Source organism: Grammomys surdaster, unplaced genomic scaffold (genome assembly GCF_004785775.1).
Source record: "Grammomys surdaster isolate TR1022 unplaced genomic scaffold, NIH_TR_1.0 362, whole genome shotgun sequence".
In the NCBI taxonomy this organism is placed as follows: domain Eukaryota; kingdom Metazoa; phylum Chordata; class Mammalia; order Rodentia; family Muridae; genus Grammomys; species Grammomys surdaster.
In genome coordinates this window covers 4,208,661-4,231,621 of record NW_021604781.1, presented here as the reverse complement: position 1 = coordinate 4,231,621, position 22,961 = coordinate 4,208,661, and the positions used below count along the sequence as shown (strand labels likewise).

The window sequence follows — 22,961 nt, the reverse complement described above, 5'->3', positions numbered from 1 at the left end:
CACACACACAATCGATCACTGTAAATAATAGCAAATATAATTTGAAAAACAAAAACATGTAAAATAAAATCCTAAACAACACTAATATGAACACTGGAAAAGGACAGTGATTACAAGAAGCTTTTGTGTTTGTGTCAAGTGTTTGTTTTGTTGGTTTTTAGAGACAGAGTTTTTCTGTGTAGCTCTGGCTGTCCTGGAAATCTGTAGACCAGGCTGGCCTCAAACTTGGGAAGTCCACCTGCCTCTGCCTCAAGAGAGCTGGGGATGTATACCACCGCTGGACTAGTGCCTACATTCTTAGCAGCCCAAGTGAGAAGAGCCAGGAGAGACTGACTCAAAAGTGTAAGGACAGGAGTGTGAGCTCCAGAACACACACACACAGAAAGCTCCCAGTGGTAATCCTGGCACTGGGGAAGTGGAGCGAAGAGGATCCCTAAGGACTCTGGCCAGCAGGCAGCCTAGCGTAAGATGGCAGCAACTTAAAACGATTATGATTCAAGAACCAACAAAGTCATTCAAACTTATGTGAACTATTAAATATGAAAATTAATAGACCCAGATTACATCAGATACAAACATACAAATTCTGGGGCTGTTTTTGTTTTTCTTTGTCTCACAAGGCAAGTTTTAAAATATCTTTCCCACTACTGATAGATTATACACTAGAAAAACTAGAGGTCACAATTAACAAAAACGGTTTCTTGTTAGAGCCCAGCTTCTTACACTGTGGCTCCTACGCCCCATTTGGGATCACGTAATTGAATGTGAGCTGTGTAAACTCTAGCAGGATTAAATGTTTCTGAGCACAGAATGACCAAAATCAGATGCATAATTAATATAAATCACAAGAAAGACCTCAGTCACTGTACACCACACAACTTCAATGCAGCCTCGGTTCTAAACACGCATCACTGTGTGAGACATGATACAACATCCACCAACTCCACCTCACAGTACCTCAGCTGAGCCCTAAGAGGCATACTATGGACAGTGTTGTTTCCACTGTTCTTACAGCTTCCTGCTCTTAGAGGATCGTGGTGGTATAGTTACTATTTCCTACTGGCATTCTTCCACATACAAATATCAGATCATCTCTGTACTGTATTGTGCTCGCATGTGAGATTTTTAAAACTGAGTTGCTAACTTGAGTTTTAGTAAAAAATTGTTAAATATGGAGCTAGAGAAATGGCTTAGTCAGCTACACAAGCATGAAGACCTGAGTCTTGATCCCCAATGCTCATGTCAAAAGCTGCAAGTGGGAATGGCCATCTGTAACCCCAGCACTGGAGGAGCAGAGACTGACAGATACCTGGAACTAGCCACTGTGACAAAAACAATGAGCTCCAGGCTCGAGGAAATACCTATCTCAAAAAAGGACCGCATAACCAAGGAGGATAACCCACACTAACCTCTGACCTGTACACACACACAAACACACAGACACAGACACACAGACACACACACACACGGAGACATACACATACTACAACATACACCAAAAAAAATATATATATATATACATATATATATATATCATATCTTGACTTGTGATTAAGACAGAATTTCAAACAATTTTTAAAGCTGTCCTAAGTATGCATCCATCATACTGTACAATGCATTTTTGTGAAGGCTATTCTCAACATTGATGATTATAAAGTCAAAATATTTATCACTGAAAAATGTTGAAATGTTTAATTCTGCAGTATCAAATACTTAGTCAAGATTTAATTTTTATGTAAAAAAAAGCAAATCTATTTTGCTAGCATGCAAATTTATTTTTCTTCAATAAATGATAAAAATGACATGAATACCAAAAATTGTTTTCAAATAAAATTTTTCATAATTAATAAATATTCAGGGATTTGGTAAAATGGCTCAGTGGTTAAGAGCACTGCCTGCTCTTCCAGAAGTCTTGAGTTAAATTCCCAGCAACCACAAGATGGCTCACAACCATCGTTAATGGGATCCCATACCCTCTTCTGGTGTGTCTGAAGACAGCTACAGTGAACATTATACATAAATAAATCTTAAGCAAATAATTAATAAATATTCAACTGCTCTTACATCTATACTCCAGGTTAAATAAGCATTTCTCAGGCAAGATGGGGTTATGAGCAGAAAAAGCTTAATGAAACTGCAATTAAATTAATAAATCAAGAAGCTATACCCTATGTTAGGAAATTTAAAGAGCATACAAACCATAAAATAATTCAAACTCTATCATAAAACAAGCAAACAAAACATGGAGCAGGAGACATGGAACAGCAGTTACCAGCACTGGCACTCAGGTTCAGTTCCCCACACCAACAAGGCAGCTCAAGACCATTTGTAACTCCAGTTTCAGGGGATCTAATACCTTCTCATGGTCTCTGTAGGTACCAGGTACACATGTGATGCACAGACATACACTGAACCAAAACACCATACACAGGAAACAAAACAATTTCTTAAATCAGCCGAATACATATAAAACATAACAACTAAAGACAGCATAGTCTTGGGACTTAAAACATTCATGGTGAAAAGAACTGAAACAAGCTTTTTTTAAAAAAAGAAAAAAAAAGTAAGAGTTGAAATTAAATTAGAAGCTGTGTAAAAACAGCCACAAGAATGGACAAGTCTCTGAAGTGGATGATTAATAGGGAAAGAAGAAATTAACAGAAGTGGAGACTGTTACACCAGAAACTAAGAATATTTAAAGATACAGACTAGCTTTTTGTAGCTTTAGTAGATACAGCTACTAAAGGTAGGACTGAGACTTAATACAGTTCCAGAACCCATGTACTTAACAATTATACTGCTCCTCAAGGGAAAGAACTTGGGCCAGGCATGTGGCACACGCCTTTAAATTCCAGCACTAGGGAGGCAGAAGCAGGCAGATCTCTGTGAGTTGGAGGCCAGCCATGTAGACCCTGTCATGGGGTGAAAAAGAAAAGGAAAGAATAGTGTATTTAAAGGTGTGTGTGCGTGTGTGTGTGTGTATATAACATGTGTCAACTTAGTTCAAATAGAGAGTTTACATTAATAATCTAGTACAGCAGTTCTCAACTGGTGGGTAACAACCCCTTTGGGGGTGGAATGACCCTTCCACTGGGGTCACCTAAGACCAGAAAATACAGATATTTATATTACAATTTATTTATTTATTTTTTTTTATTTTTTTTTTTTTTTGGTTTTTCGAGACAGGGTCTCTCTGTGTAGTCCTGGCTGTCCTGGAACTCACTTTGTAGACCAGGCTGGCCTCGAACTCAGAAATCCGCCTGCCTCTGCCTCCCAAGTGCTGGGATTAAAGGCGTGCGCCACCACAGCCCGGCTATATTACAATTTATAACAGTAGCAAAACTACAGTTATAAAATAGCTACAAAAATAAGTTTGTGGTTGGGGGTGAACACAGCATGAGAACTGTATTAATGGGTAGTCACATTAGGAAAGTTGAGAATCAGCCGGGCGGTGGTGGCACACACCTTTAATCCCAGCACTTGGGAGGCAGAGGCAGGCGGATTTCTGAGTTCGAGGCCAGCCTGGTCTACCGAGTGAGTTCCAGGACAGCCAGGACTACACAGAGAAACCCTGTCTCGAAAAACAACAACAACAAAAAAGGAAAGTTGAGAATCAGGGCTTTAGTAATTTAGGCATCCTGCCTCCTCAAATATAAGGAAATAATAAAGTATCACAGGATTATTGTAAGAATTTTGTCATAAATAAAAGTCCAAGAGTATGGAGATCGGAGAGATGGCTCAGTGGTTAAGAGCACTGGCTGCTCTTCCAGGGGAGTAGTGTTCAATTCCCAGCAACTAGATGGCAGCTCACAACTGTCTGTAACTCAAGTTCCAGGGGATCCAACACACATGCAGGGAAAACACCAATATACATAAAAATTTAAAAATCATTTACAAAAGTCCAAGAGTAATTCTTATTAATTAATGAGTAACAATGGTGCTCCCTATAGATTAAGCATTACTGGCATACATCCAGACACTGCAACAGCCCCCTCTCCAATAAGAAAATGAATGGTAAGTTCAACGATCCCTAGAAGATGCCTGAAACCACAATATCAGACCATATATATATATACACACACACACACACATATATATGTATATATGAGCATATACATACATATATATATACACATTGTATTTTCCTGTATATACATGGCTGACTTATAAACCAGACATAATAAATTATCCTTAGCAATTTAGCATTGGTTTTCTTACTAAGCCAAATAAAAACAAGCGCATCACCTAAAGGAAGCATATCAAAATGCTCTGCATGACTGCTCTTGCACTTTGGGCCATCATCAAATGAAATAGGTGTTATCTGAACACAGGCCCGTCATGCCAGGAAAGCCAATCTGGTAACTGAGATGCTTACAGAGTGCTAATAGACGGGCCTCAGACACAAGCAAAGGTATGCTGGACAGAGGCTCTCACACAAACGCAAGAGTTCAGCATACTACTGAGAGCAGCACAAATCTAGAATTTATGAAGCACTTCTAAAGTTCTCATTCAGTATTTTTGGGCTGACTATGGCTGACTACAAGTAACAGAAAGCAAAGCCTTACCTAAGGGAAAACTACACCATAGGCACTTTACATAGGTTATTGAATTGAATCCTTTTTTTTAAACAATCTCCTTTCAGAAAGTCGTATTACTCTATAATAATTTCTACAGGTTAGGAAACAGATTGTAAGACATAGGTTTGTGTGAGGTCACAATTGTGTGGCTAAAGGATTGTAAAAATGGAACTGCCCACTCCTCCATGCCCTCTCAATACAACAATGCAGTTGTCTCCCTTTAAGACATGGGAGCTGGTGGTTTTCCTACATTTTGAATTTTGTCTGGTCTCAAGATTTGCTTTGGCCAGCAACAGGTGACACCAAACAGCTCCAAGTGCAGACTCAGCATGATCTTTCATGTTTCCTTCACTCTGAATCTTGTCCCCACTTTCCCTCTATCTTCCAGCAGAGAACCAGCCAGCCCCACCATAAATGTAAAAGACTATCCTAGACCAGGCAGGTTCCCCAGCCAACCTAGCAGGTAACCAAGATACACGAAGAGTTCATCAGCTCAGATGAAATTAGACAAATCTAGCTCACATAAGTAAAACCACCTATCTGATCTACAGATTCCCGCATAGTAATGCATTCATTACTGTTGTTTAGTAAATAGTATTTCATTGTATTAATGCCAAGTATTTTCAGAAAACCCACACTCACTGTCTCAAGAACAACTACTATTTGAGAACTACATTTATTGGAAGAGTTGGAGTGTGCAGCTATACTGCCTAACCCCAAACATAACCTCCCAATCGCTACTTCATGTAACTTTCTGAGCCAAAGCACAAGTGACACTGGCATAGATGCTACAGTAATGATTTTCTTTCTGAAAGAACAAATATCTTATCCTTGGCATTTAACATAATTTAAAATTAATTTATTAAAACTCTAAAATAATTGTCTGTCTTAGGCAAACAAACCTCCCCAACTCCCAAAAATACAAACAAAAATCACAATGTCCACTAGATTTATCTAGAATAAGGATTCAATTGCTAACAACGATACCAGTGCACTAAATTTATCCTGCACTTTCCCAGGGTAGTAGCAATCAATGTAAGTAAACACTGTTAGGTACAGTTAACTTGAGAACAGTGAAGTGTAAGAAGATTCGTTCATATTAGTTAGTCCACTCACGTTTTGTTTTATTTATTCCAGGCATGTACCTTCCACCATCCCAGGTCTTCATTCTCAATCTAACTGGCAGCTTTGCTTCCTAAGTCACAGATACACATGAGTCCCATCATCTGTCAGTCTGTGTGCACATATGCTCACATAGACCTCCTCACCCAAGAAAGGGCAAGCACTTCCAAATAAAAGCAACCCTTCAATTAACCATTTCTTCCTCAAGGACATTACTCCAGTAAACCATACACTTCTCTCTTCATCACTTATTTTCCTTTACTGACTTATTCCTATGTGTATATAGATGTTATTATTTCTTTCATCTTTTTTCCTTCCTGCTCTCATAACTTAAGACTCCTGTTGACTCAGATCCTAGTCATGGCTGGGGCTATGGCTCAGTGGTAACTCTTGCCTAGCATCCCTGAAACACACGGTGGGATGGGAGAGGGGGTTCAGGAGGGCCCTCCCTTGGCTCCTAAGGAAGGGATGCTGTTAATAGTGTCACTACCCTGTAAGTAAACTGAGACTGCCACCCCACCACCTTGTCTCCATGTCATGAAGCAACCAAATGATTAGAGTGACTGGCTTGCTACTGCACAAGAAGGCAAAGAGAAGGACTGTCTGGAATGCAGAAGCTCCTCTAGGACGCTTTGACAATTTCTATGTACTATAATTAATGTCGGTGAAACAGTCCAGAAGAACTTCTAATTGCCCAGACCCTTAAAGAATGAGTTTGGGTCACCTCATCAGACAAGAAACCACAAACAGCTAGAATATCTCCCAAAGACAGGGGTTATGGAATGACAATGGAAGACGGTAATTAGAGAGGACCATAACCACATAACTAGCGAGAAATAACTGAGTATTTCTGCTTTATTTTAATACAAAAGTATTATATAGTAACCAAATTACAGTTGTATCTCCCTTCCCACATCCACCTATTAACAGTATCTCATACTACAATATTTAAGTTACAAAACAATGAGTATTAATTGTGACTTATGTAAGAGAAACTAATGGAGAAAATGACTATATCCTCTTTGAAGTTTGTCTGCTATCTGAACAACAACAGTTGTACAACACATAGCAAAGGTGTGATTAGCAGGGACGGATTACAATAGCAGTATCAATCCAAAGTATTCCCAGAGTGGAGAGCAGTACAGGACAGCAGATTCAAGCAGTACACTCCTCGTTCTGGAGTTCACATGATAGTTGCAAATTAAAAGGTTTAAAAAAAAAAACAGTTCAGAGCTAAAGGGCAGCATAAAAATTAAAAACCCCTCCAAGTTCTTCACTGACCCTTGAATTTCATACACTCAGATCTCAGGGAGCCCAGAAGAAGGCAATTAAAGCTGAAGGAGCCTCAGCTGAACTCCACTCCAGGAAAGCCATGAGTGTGGAACTAAGGAGGAATGGACACCCAGGCTGCCTACACTTAGACAAAGTGCAGTGCCACAAAGTGCTATGTTCACAAAGTGGACAATCAGGGAGCCACTAATTGTACTCATAATTATATTCAGAAGAGGAAGACAGACGGGACTGTGAGATTTTGAGATTCAGATCATGTACTGCTCTTGCAGAGGACCCAACTTCAGCACCCAATACCATCTCAAATGGCTCCCAACCAGCTAGAACTCCAGCTCTTTTGCCTCTGCAAGAAGCCATATGCTTATCATACATGTAATTTAAAATAAATGCCAAAAATGGGAAGGTGGTGACCCATTCAGGAGGCAAAGACAGGTGGAGCTCTGAATTCAAGGCCAGCCTAATCTACAGAGTGAGTTCCAAGACAGCCAGGGTTATCTATACAGAGAAATCTTGTCTTGAAAAACAAAAAACAAAAATAAATAAATAACCAACCAACCAGCCAACCTTTAGGACAGCATGCAACAGGAAAGAACAATAAAAGTGAATTGGGTAGGGAAGGTATTCTCTAACTAATGGTTATAATGTCTCAAATTTGGAGAATATCAATTATAAATTAAGTTCAACTCCAACTAAATACACATCAAATTGTTAAAAACTGAATGGAAACCTAAAAGGAGGGGGGCGGCGTGGAGAGGAACCTTTAAGACTTTCAAGCTACAATTCTACATCCAGGAAAAAACAAACAAATAAACAAAACCCACAAACTAGAAAAATAAGAGTAAATTATATAATCACTTAAAAGCTTAGAGACCATCATTAAAATGCCCATTTTACAACAACATTTAAGAATATTTCCTTGGATGTGGTGACTAGAGGCCAGCCTGATCTTAAATGCTGATAGAAAATGACTCAAATACAAGATATAAAGAAAACCTGAAATAACTAATATGTAATTATCTATACAAGTCTTTAAATCTCTCTTAAAATCTTTAAAAGATATCTATTGGAAGAAAAAAAGAAAAAAAAAGCAACATGCAGAAGCAAAACAATGCAGATTATATATACAAACGTAAGATGCAAGTGTTAAATACAATCATACTGTAAGGGTCTTCTATAGACAGGGATACAGTTAATGCTAACTGTGAGCACCCACAGTGAGCAGAGCCCCTACATCATCACTGCAAAATTACAGGATAGAGCTTAAAAAACCAACAGAGACGAAAGCTGTAACCCCAGAACTCAGGAGGCTGAAGCAGGAAGATCACTTTGAGCTCATGGCCATCTGTGCCACCTGAGACACTGTCTTAAGAAAGAAAATAGCAAAGGGGAAGGAGATAAAAAGTATCCATGAACAAGGCTAGGCATAGAGCTCAGTGGTAGAGTGCTTTGCCTAGCATGAGGAAGGACAGGCCAAAGTTAGCTCCCCAGGGACTCAGAACCATGAGGATGCAGTCAAACTAAGTCACTTACTACTCTGCAGTCAATGGAAGAATGGAAGATCTTTCAACTCTTAACCCAGGAGTCTCCTTTCTTCTCTAAACATATATGAAACTGCAACAGTGCAACCCGCTAGCAAACAAGCAAAGGAATCTCAGACATTTCTAATTAGTAGTACTGGCTTTCCTTAGAATGACGACTGATAACCAATACACAACACATGCTGTCTTTTATAAACTGTCATCAAAAATAACATAGCATGCTTACACAAAACAATCCTGGTACTATGTGGACAGTGGCTACAAAAGAGCACAAATTCCCAAGAGGCAGGGATTACTAGGAACCATGTAAGAGAATAGCGACCAAATTCAGTGTTGTTAAGTAAGAGGTCAGTTATATCTGTCTAGACTTATCAAGATAACCACAATCAGAGCACCTAAAGACTTACTACTAACAAAACGACTTTTAAAAGTATATGGAAAACTAGAATGGCAAGAAAAATAAACGCTAAAGAAGAGTCATGTGATATGATTTTGTTATTATTTGTTTATGAGGTATGTGAGAAAGAGAGAAACAGAGAAGGAAGAGGAGGAGACAGAGAAAGGAAAGCAGGAGGAAGGGAGAAAGAGAGGGAGGAAGCCAGCTCACAGGTATGCAGGTACCTAGGGGGCAAGGACACTGAAGGGTCATCACTGGACTCTGTTCAGGAAGGTGTGAGCCATCTGAATTCTGGGAACCAAACGCCAACCCCCGGAAACAGCAATAAGCAACTTTAACTGCTGGGTCACTTCTCTATCCTCAGCCAATTTGAAAGCTTTTAATGCTCACTATAATCAGACATGGTGGCCTTTAGTCCTATTAATTGGGAAGTAAAAACAGGAGTATCTCTGCGTTTGAGGCTAGCCTAGTCCACACAGCAAATTCCAAGTTTGCCAGGGCTACAAGAAAAAACAAAATAAACCTCCCTATATAATGCCACAGTAATCAAGATAGTCAGATTCTTTCATAGAACAAATAGATGAGTAAATAAATACAGAGGCCACAAAGATGCACATAGAAGGTTCAAATGATTTAGGGGAAGGATACAAAGGCAATTGACTCAGTTCAGAAAAACTAATAATGGGTGCCAGACACATTCATTTATTTTGAAATGGATCAAATCTCTATGAAAACTACTACTATATTTTGGATCTTGAATGTTGCCTGAAGTCCTTTGTGGTCCCAAGTGGTAGTGGAAGCTTTAAATGGTGCTGCCTAGTGGGAGGTCTTCATGTTACTGGGGTAGTCCCTAAGGATCGGACTGCCCAAAAAGCTCCTCCCCATCCCACACTTTCCGGCCACAGCACATCCACCACTGCCATCCAGTACTCTCTCCAGAGAACTAGCAACAGCTACCAGATCACAGAATGGAACCTCTAACCATATAGACGGCAACAGAAGAAAGAAAAGTGAATGCAATACCAGCTCACACATTCATTAATTATTATTTTGTTTCCTTTTCTTGAGGTGTAATTAAATGTAATTTAATTATTTATTGTCTAGTTATCTCATTTATTTGGTATAGTAAAGGAAACCTGATGAACACAGCTAAGAATCTTCTACACAAAATAAGCACAAAAAACTATTGTCCTGGTTTGTGGGTAGGTAAAGGCTTATTAGAACTCAAAACCACAGCACAGTTAAAACTGATTAGAGCTCAACCACTAAACCTTCAGCTCATCAAAATCTATGTGAGGAACAAGATATGTTACAAAATGGGAGCAAGTCAACGATCTGGCAAAGAATTCATATCCAGAATGTAGCAAGGAAGGCCTGGGGACCTCGTTCATTTGGCAAAATGCTTGCCTCTCATGTATGAGGCCCTGGGATTGATTCCCACCACCAAAAACTCCTACAAGTCAACAAGAAAAAGATAATCAGGAGCCAACAAAAGAGTTTGGTGTCCAAAACCTCACATGGTAGAGAGTCAACTCCTGCAAGTAGAGCTGTCCTCTGACTTCCAAATGCAGTGTGCCATACACATACACATAATAAATACTAACTTAAAATATTCGAAGACAGCTATTTTTAAATTTTTATTTATTTTATGTATATGAATACACTATCTTTATGAACACCAAAAGAGGTGTTCATATCACATTACACATCAGATGCTATTACAATGGTTGTGAGCCACCAATGGTTGCTGGGAACTGAACTCAAGACCTCTGGACCACCGAGCCATCTCTCCAGACCCAAGACAGCAATTTTTTAACAGCAAAAAAATTTGAAGAAAAAAACTCTACCAGAGGTTAGGTATGGTGGCATGCACCTTTAATCCCAGCATTTGGGAGGCAGAGGCAGGAGAAACTTTGAGTTCAGAGTCCAGCCTAGTCTACATAGTGAGTTCTAGGGCAGTTGGCACTACATAGTGAGACACTGCCTCAAAAAAGAAAAAGGAAAAGGAAAAAGGGAAAAATAAATTCTACCAAAACAAAAACAGTCAACAACTACATGAAAGAGTATCAGTATCATTACCAATATCAGTCAATATCAGTATCAAAGCTATCCAAGCTGTATGATGAAGATACACACCAATAATTCCAGCATTTCGGAGACAGAGGCAGGAGCACTGGGCAGAATTAGAGGTCAGTACCGTCTAAGTATCAAGTTCTAAGCCAACCAGGGGTACATAGGAAAACTAGATGATGATGATGAGGAGGAGGAGGAGGAGGAAGAGGAGGAGGAGGAAGAGGAGGATGTGAAGGAGGAGAAGAAAGTAAAAGAAAAATAACTCATGAAGTGTGGGGAGTTTCCACTGACACAAGTAAGAAGTTCTATAGACTGCCCAAGTAAGAGTTAGGTGCCTGTGAACAAGGAGATGCAGGGAGGGAAGCCGCAAGCCAGGAGGCCAGCAAGACAACAAAGGCAGGTGAGTAAGCTAAGCAGGCAACCTTTTACTTTTAGCAGACTTAAAGAGAGAGGGGAGAGGTTTCAAATATTCAAAAGACAGACAGACAGACAGACAGACAGACAGACAGACACAGAGAGAAATGAAAAACAGACAGCTCAGAAAAAATAAAAATGGCTCAAGCACAGGAAATAATGCTCAGGTTCATGCAACAGGATTATGTAAATTAAAAAAATAGAAGATACTGTTTTTCACCTGTCAGACTGACAAAGTTTCTAACCAGTTTATTATATACTTACATATATATATATACTTTTATATGTGGCAATGTTACAGAGAAACAAGTATTTTCACATATACAACAGTGTTACAAAGTCTATGATGTTCAAAGTGACACCATGTAAATTCTATCTGCTGTATGCTGGCAGAACAAATTCCATGGCTAGGAACTTGTACCACAAACAAATCTTCCCATGCACAAAATAATAGCAATTGCATAACAGTAAAAACTGGGATCAATAAGCTAGTGCAACTGTGGTATATAACTGTCTTACAACAGTAAAAGCTGGAAACGATCAATAAGTTAGTGAAACTGGGGTATAACACTAAACACTGCAGTTGTCCACAGAGAGGGAAGAGGTACTTTATACACAAGTAAGAGAAGATCTCCAGGGCAGATTTTCCAATGTAAAAAATAAAAGGCAGAGAAGTTAAGTTTCTGGTATTAGTGTAAAAAGTGAGGAAGACTGAGGTGGGATATGTCTGTATACAGTTGTATTATTAAAAGATCATTAACAGAGGCTGGGAGATCATTAACCGCTGATGGAGAGATGGAAGAAATGGCGGGATTAGGATGACACTCCAGACTCTGACACAAGTGTAAAAAAGCAGTCATCCGTACAACAGATGCTGGAGAGTCTCTTACTAACTTGAAACAAACATGGGGAAAATGTTAGAGGAGAAGAAGGAAACAAAGTTTGGACATGTTACACTAGAGGCAGCACATCTACACAGCTAGAAAAAGTACACTAGAAAAAGGAAACTGTATACTTCCAATAGGCAAAATCATATGCTATGTAAATTATACCTCAGTAAAACTATTTTTTAAAATGAGTTTAAAAATGGATGCAATTAATCGGGGGAGAGACAGACAAAAAAAAACTCATATAAGAACCAATTTACAGAAACAAACAAACAAACAAACAAGAACCAATTTACTTAGGAACTACTTATCCTATAAAGTTAATTAACCTGGGGGTGAAACCAAACCTCAAGAAAATAAACTAGAAAGGCAAGCCACTCAGTCACAAGACTACAAGTTAATATCCTCTTCCTAAAGACATCAACCACTTACTAAAGGTTATTAAAAACACTGAACTTTCCCAGGTTCACAATAGACTAGAAATATCCAAGTGTGAGGTTCCCAGAGGCAATCATTTAACAGCAGTATAAGGGGGAAATGAGGCCACTGTCTTCAAATGGCCATCACAGGGACAACAGGCCCAGCTCTGCAGCACCTGACTGACACCTGGCCAAATGGTCCTCTCTGACAATAGTATATCTCATGACTCCTACACAGAATGACAAGTTTATCTTTGGTCAGATTCCTAGTTGGTTGTGCCTTCCTGGAGCTGAATATGCCTTCCACATTCTGCCCTGTTTTATGATGATCTAAACAACCTCTTTTGTCCTATTTAAATATATGAATTACAGGACTATCTTTCATCTTTCTATCTCCAGCCAGAACTGAGAACAATTTTCTCAAATAAAATATGTAAACATCCATACAATACACCTTGTCTTCTGCAAAGTGATGTAGCTAGCCTTTTTATCACTAAATGTCCCTGCAAACAAGTTTGGTTATTTTTTTTGAAAAACTCATAGCTCAAACTCCCAATCTTCTTGCCTCAGCACACCATAACTGCCAAGTGATAGGATTTACAGATATGCTTGCCACCCCGAAAAGTCATAAGCATGCTTTACATATTTGTCCCCAATCTAAACAAAAGTGACAGAAAGTGGAGCTGGAGACATGGCTCAGAGGTTTAGAGCACTGACTGCTTTTCCAGAAGTCCTGAGTTCAATTCCCAGCAACTACACAGTGGCTCACAACCATCTGTAATGGGATTTGATGCCCTCTTCTGGTGTGTCTGAAGACAGTGACAATGTACTCATATAAATAAATAAATCTTAAAAAAAAGAAAAGAAAGAAATGCCTATAGCTTTGGAACATCTTTGTAACAGGGGACAAGATATTCCAAAACCAGGCTGTGGTGATCATTGTATGGATCTGTAAATATACAGGAAAACAATTAACTGTATACTTCCAAAAGGCAAAATCGTATGGTTATGTGAATTATACCTCAGTAAAACTATTTTTTTAAATGAGTTATCTGTTACTACTATACTTAATTACAGATTTTAAAAAACTGAGGGTTTTTTCTTCAAAGCTACATGGCTAGTTAGTAACAGGACAAAAAGTCTAGCTGTCCTGATTTTAAGTTAAATGAGTAACTCTCAACTCAAGCTCTTGGGTGTCATCCTTAGACAAAATTCCAATCATTAAGCAACTTACCAAATGCTTAAATGTACTATGGATGTTCAGTTCCAGGACAGGGCTTCTCTGCGTAGCCCTAGTTGTTGTGGAACTCAAACTATAGCCCAGGCTGGCCTTGAGCTCAGAGCTCCACTTGCCTCTGCCTCGTGAGTGCTGGGACTAACGGTGTGCACCCACCACACCTAGCTGGATGTTCAATCCTAAAGACTACAATACCTGATCTAATTATGAAACATCATCAAGCTAGGGAAAGAAAGTCAAAAGAAACGTACTAAAGTAAAGAGAGAGAAAGGACCCAAAGCCACAGAGTCAGATTACGAAGCACTACTGTTTGGTTGCTATAATCCAAGTTGTGGGACATGCCTATTCCAGCTAACCTAGTGGTGAATATAAGCCACTAGGCCAATTCTGCCCAGACAGGATTGTCTCAACTTTGGTACAATTAACATTTTTAGGCTAGATAACCTTTTATGGTAAAAGGATGCTCTCTATATAAGCACTGAAGCCGACTCCATGTCTGGCCTCTACCCACGAGCGTCAAATCCATCCTGTCCCCTATTTGTAGTAACTAAATTCAGACACTAAAAAATATCTTGAGGATAGAAGGAACTAAGAGTCCAAAGTCATCCCTTTGAAAACCAACAGCCTAGACTAGGGGTAAACATGACAAACGGACCAGCATTTGATGGTAATCTATCTGTGAGCGCGCACGCGCACGCACTTGAGAAAAGTAGAAAGAAGGGTGTTTTAAACCAATCATTTCCTAAGCCAAAAGACAAAGGACAAAAAAAATTTTTTTTATAAGTGAAGCTAGAGCTATCAAGATGGCTTGATAGTTGAATGTGTTTACCTAAGGACCTCAGTTCAATCCCTGGAACCCACGTTTAAAAATTTAAAAAAAAAAAAAAAAGCCCTGCTTGTGACAACTTGTTGCCGATAAGCCCAGCACTCCTATAACAAGATGGGAAGTGGAAGCTCACAGGATACAATAGCAGCGGAAACACAGAAAGACCCTGCTGGGATCAAGTGGCACACACCTTTAATCACAGCACTCTGAAGGCAGAGGCAGGCAGATCTCTTGGGTGTTCAAGACCAGTCTGCTCTATAGAGTAAATTCCAGGACAGCCAGGGCTATAAAAAGAAACCGTCTAGAAAAACCAAATTAAAAAACAAAAACTAGCTGGGCGGTGGTGGCACACGCCTGTAATCCCAGCACTTGGGAGGCAGAGGCAGGAGGATTTCTGAGTTTGAGGCCAGCCTGGTCTACAGAGTGAGTTCCAGGACAGCCAGGGCTACACAGAGAAACCCTGTCTCGAAAAACAAAAAACAAAACAACAACAACAACAAAAAAACCTAAACACAAGATGGAGGGTAAAAACCCACTCCTGAAACCCTGTCTGTCCTGACCTACACCACTGTGGCACACATGAGGCTGCATATATCTGCACCCACAGAGGAGGGAGGGATGGAGGAATGGGAAGACACGAGACAGAAGCTAAACACTCTTACAGACACACCTACATTCCAAGTTTTCTATACACCCCAGCCACTGACAGTATTTACAGAAAGGTCCCAGAAAGGACCAGGAAATAGAACTAAAGGATGCCAAGGAAAAAACTGTTACCTTGACTGGTTTGAAGAAAACATAAGTTCCTTTTTCAGGAGAGCTAAGTCCTCACATCTGGAGAAACAAGGTCTAGATTGTCACGAATGCCAGGGCAGAGTAATCAATCAAATGACAATATGAATAGAAATGTAACACTTGAAGGTTGGAAGGGTGAGCCATGGGACAGTACAAAGCAGAGTTGACTCCTCAAAAAAGTCATCTATCCTGGCTCCCAGACCTCCAACCTTCCCTACTGGTTCTGCCTCTCTGGGTAGTAATACCCTTAGCTCGACTCTCAGCTGCTCAAAGCCTAACACACAGCCTTTTCTTTCAGACCCAATCTCCCTCAAGGTGCTATCACCTCCAAATCATAGTCCTCTTCAGAAGTTCAGTCTCACCTTCCCTTCTCAAATACCTGAACTACTAGGTAAGGGGAGGGGTTCGTTCAGCAAGAAATTAAAGTACTGCAACTGGACTGCAGTGACTTCCCAGTAATGCGCACATGGACAAAGGTCTGTACTCTCAGAAAAGCAAATGTAAAGTAAGACAGGCATGGCACTTCAAATTGAAAACAACACAAAGTTTAACAACGCCAATGATGTCTAGTCCTCTGCAGACTAATATTGCTTAACTATAGTAGGCACCTTAATAAAATACTCTTTTTTAATTCTGTTGATATCTATATGGCAGTACAAAAAGAACTCTTAACTTGAAGAGGGAAAGTGTTTCTTTTCCTTTTTTATTCTTTTCTTTTTCCTTTCTTTCTTTTTTTGTTTTTTGTTTTGTTTTGGTTGTTGTTGATAATGATGATGGTGGTGGTTTCTCAAGACAGGGTTTCTCTGTGGAGCCCTGGCTGTCCTGGAACTCACTCTGTAGACCAGGCTGACCTTGAACTCAGAAATCCGCCTGCCTCTGCCTCCCAAGTGCTGGGATTAAAGGCATGCACCACCACCACCTGGCAAATTTATTTCTTAAAAACAAAACACAATAGCATAATACTGCTCCTAAAAATATTTTTAAGTAGATACTGTAACATTTGTTAACAGTAGGTTACTTTCTCAAAAGAACTGGAATTTTTATTTTTTTATTTTTAGTTTTCTGTACCAGTACAAGAATTTGGTTTTTCTTTACATGTACAACCTTTTAGCTTAAAATATACAATCCTTTTTTATTGCATTTATTTATTTATTTATTTATTTAGTGTGTGTGGCAATCAGAGGACAGCTTACCAAAGTTGGTTCTTCCTACATTTGTCCCAGACATAGATCTCAGGCTCTCAAGCTTAACTACAAGTGTCGTTACCCACTGAGCCATCTCACCAACTCCAACCTCCATCCTCAGTCTCATGACTGACGGCTAACTAAAACTGTCTGAAAGAGTCTCAGTAACAGACATAGTTCGGAATATGGACTTTCCCCTTAAAATCTCTTCACTTTTCCTAAAATTACCTCTGCAACAAAATAAGACAGGCGGGGGGGGGGGGGGGGGCGAGGAAGCAGACACCTACAACTCTCCTTTCCTTTCAGGGTCCTAAGCACTGTCTATAAGACAGCTGCCTGTAACCTGGTGGTCGTTACCTGTTAGATACCTACTCTCGGCCTATTTCACTCTCCTTCAGGAACCTTGCCTTATCCCTGAAGGGGGCAGCGGGGCTGCTCTCTGCCAGCCCCCGTTGCTTCAGTATAGGTCTCCACCTACTCCCTACTGCCACAGGTCAGGTCTCAGTCCGTCTGCTGCACCATCCTTAGAATGCAATGTGCACAGAGTTGGCATTTACACATTTTCAATGAATCAGTTCACAGCACTCTCTTCAAAACGGGGTGCAGCAGAACAGAAGAGTACTTTTAGACCTAAAAGATGTCCCAAAATACCTTCCTACTTTGCTCAGTGTGTCCTCCACACTCATGACTTTTCCAGTTTTATGAAACTCAACCAAGACAGCTGCTTACTATTCATGTGTAATCATCAAAGTGTAATAACTATTAGAGATCTTTTTAAATATCTCAGATTGATGGCTTTAAAGCACTAACTTTTTATGCAGTGAGTTTTATTACCTTCATTTTCTCATGGCACATAGCAATCTGCCAGTAAAAACAGTAACTCTCAATGCTGCAAGCTTATTAATTTTGAACTAATTAGTGAGAAAAGATTTTAAAGTATTTTTCAAGTACTGAGGAGAATGTTGAAAATCAGGTGGCTCATGAAAAAATAATGAAAAGAAGATAGTGCTAACTCTCCAAGGAATCAGAACTGCAAATCACTCTGGAGCTTTTAAGGAAACTTAGAAAAGAGCCGAGTATGCTGTCTCACACCTGTTATCCCAGCACTCAGGAGGCTGAGGCAGGAGGACTGCTGAGTTTGAGGCCAGCCTGGGCTAATAGAGTGAGACAGTGTCTCAAAAAAACAAAGGCCAATAATATTCTTGGGGAAACTGCTCATTTTATTTTTAAACTAAATTATTTCTGCATCTTTATATACCAAGCAGGAATACACAGAACAAATAAAATGTGTGCTGTAAATGACAGTGACAGATGACCTGTGTAGTGAACTAAGTTTCAAAGTAAATAATGTTCTCATATATACAGTAACAAAAAGCTCAATAACTTTTCCAAATCACTTTGGCTTACAAGTTTAAAAACTCTTGTTGGTCACATGGATGGACGGATAGATGGATGGATGGATGGATGTCTAACAGTGTCAATAAAAGAGCAAGTAGCTCTTAGAAACAGAGGCTCCAAGAGGTTGGTTAGCTTCTGAGAGAAGATAGGTGAACAGAATCCTGGACAGCAGTTGTTAAAGCCAGAGTCTAAAGCAGTCTGTTGACTCTGAAGCAGAAATAAGAGGAAAGTGAAAACAGGACAGAGGCTAATCTGTTGTATCCCAGTAACTTCAGTTACAGCTAAGTCCTAAGCAAAGCAACACAGACCACCAGGAAACTACTTCTCAGCTTCTCATGCTCCCGCTTGGATAAGACTGTAACCATCCAGGGCCATTTCATCTAAACCTAACTTCTTATCTGTAAGAGAGCTGGCAACAACCCTCAAGTTCCTCTGTAGTTTTCTGGCACCTGCAAAGGAAATAAAAATGTCCACTTTTACAGCATTATATGTCACCTAAGAATCTGTAATCCAGAGTGAACTAGCTCTCCTATTAATGCTAAACACATGTGATCCAAGAAGTAACATGCTGGGAACCAAAAGACAATCTCCGAATATGCTAAGGGGAGTAAGAAAAACGCAGCCCCCAAATTATTCCCTTCCTTCCCAAGTTTAGCTCTCCCACCACTTCTCAGTTCACCTGAGCAAGACCTGTCTAAAGTAAGGTGTCATTTTGTTTAGCTTAGCAAATTACTGTTAAAGCCTGGTACTTAGAATGCTGTTCTCTGTTAAACAAACCTATAGAACAACCTCAGGATAAGCTTAAAACTTAAATGGTGATCATCAAACAGCTGTCTAGAACCCTGGTAGAAACAAACTGAGTACAAATCATCTTGTGACAAGAGTCACCATCATCACATGATCTCTTCTGAGGAGAAAGGGAGAGGGGACCAAAGCCAGGAGATTAAAGGCAACTGGGAGCACTAACAAAAGCTGCAGGAGAAGCAAAGCTGATGATGAATCTTCACTAAAACCTCAACCAAAAAGACAAAGTTCTTTTCAAAAAGAAAAAAAAAGGGCAAAAAGACTAGCATTACTTTCTCATCAGAGACATGTCAAACAAGACCTAACTAAGAGAAAAACATCTGTGCTATAAGGAAAAGTTAGTACTTTAGTAGTAAACTTTAAAACACATCTTTTCTATATATATATGTGTATTTTTAAATTTACATCATATGCAAATATGAGTTCAAAGAAATAACGTTTTGATTCAAGATGGTTTTTATGAGCTGGGTGTGGCAATGTAATCCCAACACATCAGACCGGGAAGATTGCCAGTTCCAGGCTAACCTGGGCTACCACAGGGAGCTACTCCCCCCACCCCACCACCCCAAAAGTGTTTAATATTTAAGTTTTAGGAATAGATTTATTCATCTTATGTGCCATGTAACTTTTTTTTTTTTTTTTTTTTGGTTTTTCGAGACAGGGTTTCTCTGTATAGCCCGGGCTGTCCTGGAACTCACTCTGTAGACCAGGCTGGCCTCGAACTCAGATATCCGCCTGCCTCTGCCTCCCGAGTGCTGGGATTAAAGGCGTGCGCCACCACCGCCCGGCTGCCATGTAACTTTTTACCTCCAAATTCACCGCTGGAAAATCAGTTAGGTTTTATGCTGTCACCACAGTGGCCTGCTATACCTCCCAAGTATTCATTTTACTGTCCCCCAAACACTAGCATCTGACGTGCCTAGTACACAGCCAAGAGATGGCCCCTGAAACCCGCGCTTGTGCCAATTTAGTTGACTTTTACAAAAGTTAACACGGAAATTACCCACTCTTGGAACTCTTAACTACATGTGCTGAGAACAATGCTGATTATTGCCATTCACCATTTCAGTCATTATGACTTAGCTACAGCCCACCTCCTACGCTACAGACACCTGGCTTTTTAAAGGTTATTCGTGAAGTACGCAGGCCTCCCCAACTCTCTCAGGACTTCAGACCAACCTTCAAAATGAAACAATACATCCAAAAGCTTCAACAAGTATTCAACAGAGGGACCGCTCCTTGGAGCGATTACTGCCACCCATCAGTTCCTAACACAAGTATCAGAGCAGCGTTCTTTGAAATCAAAAAGAGGGAGACTTTTAATTCTTGGTAGGGCTCCTGAGGATGGAGCCAGTGAATCACTCTTCTTTCAAACCCCTCCGGAGGACTGGACTGGAATAGCATGCAGCGCTGAAGAGCAGGTGCTGAATTTCGGGGTTCAGTCAACCCTGCAAACACCTGTCGGCTGCATGCTACATGCCTGCTCCTACGTGCAAACATAAGCCTTTAACGTACAGAGAGCAAAAACCGAAACAAAACAAAAAGCAGACCCACAGCCGCCGCCGCCGCCGCCGCCAGGGCTTCTCCCGGACCGCAAACTTTTAGAGTGTCAGTGGAATAACGGTGCAGAGGCGGGCGAGCCCGCACCGCACGCCGTCCGCACCGCCGTGGGGCTGCACCCGCGGTCGCCCGAGGACTCTCCCCGCCGGCTCGCGGCTCTTCCCCGACTCCCGGAGCAGTGCGGCGAGCGCGCCTCCCCTCGCGCCGGGCCCTCGGGTAGCCGGAAGGGGGAAGCCGCGCGGGGGGCTTCTCTTTAGGAGGCGGGGGAGGGGGAGGGGCGCGGCCGCGGCCCCCGCAAAGGTCACTCCCGGCCGGCGCGAGCGGCGGCCCGCGGCCTCCCCGCCCCCGGCCCCACCGCAGCCCCGCGAGGACACCGGGACACGCGAGGCTCGGCGAGCGACGGCTCCACGCGCGCACACCCCGCTGGAAAATGGAGCGTGGGGCGCCGAAGCGAGGAAGAGGCGCTCCCTTTCCGTTACCCGAGTAGCTCCTACCTCCGGCCGCCCGGCTCCTACACTCCTCGCGCTCCGCCGATCTCAGGGATCCGCCGCCCTCGCCGCCGCCGCCGCCGCCGCCGCCGCATCCAATCGCCTCCTCCCCCCCCTCCCCTTCCGCAGCCAGTCCAGGCCGTTCCTCCTCCTCTCCGCTTCAAAATGGCGCCAAGAGCAGCTCCGCGGCTGCTCCAATCGAACCGCGGCGGACGGCGCCCGGGGGGCAGGCAGAGCGCCGCGCGGGTTCTCAGCGCCCCCTGCCGGCCAGACGGCTCCTCACTCACGCGCGCGCGCACGCGCTCCTCAGCCCGCGCTCCGGGCCCCGCCCCTCCCCGCCCGGCGGCGCGCACGCGCAGGCTCCGCCCTGCTCGCGCGCCCGCCTCTGTCTCCTTGGCAGCAGAGTGACGGGCAGCTGTCAGTGCCGTTCTCAGCATTGACTCAGCCTCCCAGGCTTTGGCGGGAAATCTGTAGATTTCTGAAAGCCGCTGGCTTCGGCTTTTTTTTTTTTTTCCTTTCCTTTTTTGGACAAGGTCTCACTTTGCCGTCCTAGCTGGCCTGGAGCTCACTGGGTACACCAGGCTAGCCTTGATCTCACTATGTAGACCAGCCTGCCCTCGAGTTCAGAGATCTGCCTGCTTCTGCCTCAGTACTAGCATGTGCCCTATGCCCAGGTGTTTTATTTTTTTAATTTCTGAAAAAAATGTGCATTATTTTATTTGAGAATAGGATCTCTCTGGAACTCACAGAGATCCATCTGCCTCTGCCTCTCTGCCTCTCCCCCCGCCCTCCCCAAAAGTGCTGGAATTAAAGGTGTATTCACTTATGCGATGTTTTAAACCCTGTGGTGCAGCATAGATTATGTGCTATGTAAATTTAAGAGTATTAATGTCTACTTGGCCCCTTACTTACTAGTTGGTAGGCCTAGGGATCCAGTGTTCATCTCACTGCTCAAGAACCCCCCCTTAATGGGGCAAGATGTGATTATAGGCACAAGGATGCCATCCAGAAAATGAGGTTTCTCCTCCCTTGCCTATTCTGCCCTCACTGCTGCAGCCGTGGCCTGGGTGGGCTAGGATGGAGGTTTCTCTTCACCCCCAGGTCCCTGCCAAAGCTGACAAGTCTTGGTCACCTTTTGCTCTTAGATGCTGTCCATCCCTGCAGTGAGCAGGATCTCCCTGCTATGGTGCCTTTGGCACTAGGACGGTTTCAGAGTGTTTGTTTCAACAATGAACAAACGAGGTGAATCAGGAGCTTAGGATAGGATATTTGAAACAAAAGATAGGCAATGCAGGGTTACAAGCCACAGTTTTTGGCTAGGGAAGAAGAGCCATAAATCCTAGCAGAACAAGCACCTTCAGACACTTGCACCTATTCATTTCCTCTCTCAGCCGGGTTCCAGAGACAACTCTGTCTTCACCATCCACTATGTTGATAGCCAGTACTACAGGCCTCTACCCATTTTATGCATCCACTAAGACTTGGGAACTTTCCTATACAACCTCAATGTTCCCAGCAAGGACAGAATAGGAGACCTACATAGGTCTTTAAAAAAGAAAAAGAAAACAAAAAAAAAAGCTCTGGCTAGCCGGGCGGTGGTGGCGCACGCCTTTAATCCCAGCACTCGGGAGGCAGAGGCAGGCGGATTTCTGAGTTCGAGGCCAGCCTGGTCTACAGAGTGAGTTCCAGGACAGCCCGGGCTATACAGAGAAACCCTGTCTCGAAAAACCAAAAAAAAAAAAAAAAAAGCTCTGGCTCTCTGCCTCTGCCTCTGGCTTCTTAGCCAGACATCGTGGTACCACACACCTTTAATCTCAGCACTTGGGAGGCAGAGACAAGCAGATCTCTGTTAAGTTTGAGGTCAGCCTGGTCTACAGAGTGAATTCCAGGACACACAAGGCTACATACACAGTGTAACCCTGTCTCAACAACAAAACAAAATAGAAAGAAAG

General features: G+C 41.9%; 1 protein-coding gene across 4 annotated transcripts in view; it reads right to left on the bottom strand.

Annotated features, from left to right (window-relative positions):
* Pds5b (PDS5 cohesin associated factor B) overlaps positions 1 to 21,142 on the bottom strand; it is a 132,293-nt gene extending 111,151 nt beyond the window's left edge. For 2 of the 4 annotated variants that reach the window (XM_028779733.1, XM_028779735.1), the window contains exon 1: positions 21,016 to 21,142. The gene's annotated coding sequence lies outside the window, so the exon portion shown is untranslated. The remainder of the gene's footprint in view (positions 1 to 21,015) is intronic. The other 2 variants (XM_028779732.1, XM_028779734.1) reach the window with 2 other exon arrangements.
* Between the last annotated feature and the right edge of the window lie 1,819 nt (positions 21,143 to 22,961).